This window comes from Octodon degus, unplaced genomic scaffold, assembly GCF_000260255.1.
Source record: "Octodon degus isolate 3935 unplaced genomic scaffold, OctDeg1.0 scaffold00009, whole genome shotgun sequence".
Classification (NCBI taxonomy): domain Eukaryota; kingdom Metazoa; phylum Chordata; class Mammalia; order Rodentia; family Octodontidae; genus Octodon; species Octodon degus.
Window position 1 is genome coordinate 2,114,351 of NW_004524585.1, and position 2,343 is coordinate 2,116,693.

A 2,343-nucleotide genomic window follows, 5' to 3' on the forward strand; every position below is an offset into this window, starting at 1 on the left:
TTTTTCAATTCATACAGACCCTTAAGGATATGGGGGTGGGGGGTGGGAAATGCACACACTTAAAACCAGCTTTTGCTGGGTGTGATGGCCCACCCCTGTAATCCCAGCACTCTGGAAGTGGAGATGGAATTTCTGTGAGTTCAGGAATAGCCTGGGCTACATATATTCAAGGCTACCTGCATTATACAGCTAGACCCTGTTTTAGATCACTAACAAAAATAGAAACAGCTGTGATTGGGCAAATACTTTATTATGTTTGTGACTTTTTGGTTTCTGAATAATCTACTCATTTTAGTTAGGGATACTCTTGGCCAGAATTGTAGCTCTGTAGGGGCAGTACTGGAGCAATATTGCTTACTCTGTAGGTGGTGCTGTACGGACTCTTTTAGGGAGGAGGTTAGAGTAAGTAGTCCTGGTATGTAGAACAATCCTTATAAACAAAAGGATTTGCCCTATAGTACCTCTGGGTGTCCTTCAGGATGTGATTATGATGAAAAATCTTTTTAAATAATTAATAAACTTAAAACATTATTGGACTACAGAGTGTGTTTTGCAGAGTTTTAATATGCATTGAATTTTCTAGAAATTTAACTAGATATATCACTGAAAACTCATATTTTACATTGTATTGAACAATGCCAGTATAGTTCGTCATTTCAAAAATTCATGTTGCCTGTAGGAGCGATATTTATGGTTGAATCATCAATGTAGTGAAATAGTCTATGAGTATTTGTAATTATATTCATTGTGATTTTATGTATACGTATTAGCATCTGGTTAATCATGTCTGATATGTCTGAGAGCTATATATTGAAATATATATTTTTTGAAAATGTTTTGTAATATGATAGTATGTTGACTTTCTAAAAAACATATGGAGGGCCAGTGAGATAGCTCAGCAGACTAAGCACTTGCTTAGGCAAGCACAGGGACTGGGATTTGATCCCTGGCTCCACATGCTGCACCAGCCCAGACCCTGGTTTGTTGAGCCACCCACCGAGACCAGACATGGTGGCTCATGCCTGTAATCCCAGTGCTGAGAAAGCTGAAAACAGTAGGATCATTATGAGTCCTAGCTGTGGAATACCAAATACATTTGAAAGAAAGAAAAGTAGATAGATAGATTATATAAACATTTTATTTCAGGCCATTAGGTTAGTGTAAATTATTTTCTATGTAAAGATGTGTTGAATATTTTTTCTTTTAAATTATTTTTTAGAATGTGTTAACTTGAATCCACTTGGAAAGTGCACTGGGTCAGCATCTTTGAATAAGTTATTTCAGGCGCCTTACAGTCTGTTCTCTGCAAACCCAACAAGTTGCTGATATTTAAAATTTTTACACTAGCAATTCCTAACGAAGTGTATATTGGGCAGGTATAAAATATTAAAACTTAAAAACTCCTGTAAATCTTTTCAAAGTCGCATAGTTGTCCAAATATAGTATCAGAAAATATTTATTAAAATAGCTGTAATAGAGAAATCAAGTGTAGAAGAGTATTTTTCCCACAGGACTTTTTGAAGAAGGGCGCAATTAGCCATACTTGATTTTAAATTCATGTAGCTGTCTTCATTATAATTGTTTGTAGTTTGATTGGAAATAGGAAGTTTAGAATAGAGAAATTTTGCTATGCAGAAAAAAGCATGCAAGGATTACAGTATTATCAAAGGGTGATGTTTGACTTTATGGATTTTCTTTTTCTTTTTTATGTCAGGTTGTTGGAGGCTGTATAAGGGGTTCACTTTTTACACATTGTATAAGCAGTCTGCAAGAGGATGTGAGATGAATCATTAGATTCCTTTCAAGGAATTGATGGGCTTTGTGGATGCATAAATCTTTATATAAAGATATACTAACTGAAAGTAACTGTTACGTAGTTGTTTAATTTTCTTCATGTGTAATTTTTTATGCAGTTATTTTGAAGCACTCAGTCTCATTGAGTTTTATCTTTTCAGTTAGTCCTCTCTTTTTATATTACATTTTTATCCTTTTAAGTATTCATACAGTTCTGGTGTTTTTAAGAATCCCCTTTAATAAACATGAGGTCTCGGAGGTTGTGTAGTTGCTGAATTTTAGTGAGGCAGAATATGAACATTTGAAATTTTTTTTTTTTTTTTTTTTTTTTTTTTGCGGAACCAGGGATTGAACTCAGGCCCTTGTGTTTTTCAAGCAAGTGCTTATTCTACTGGAATATTTTTGTTTATTCAACATTTTAATCTCTATTTTAGCATCTTTATTATTTAATAATTTTTTCCTTTATTTTTTTGACAACTCATACAGAATTTTACTTAACAAAGTAATATGAATTTCACAGTATTTGTTGTAATACATGGTATTGTCTTA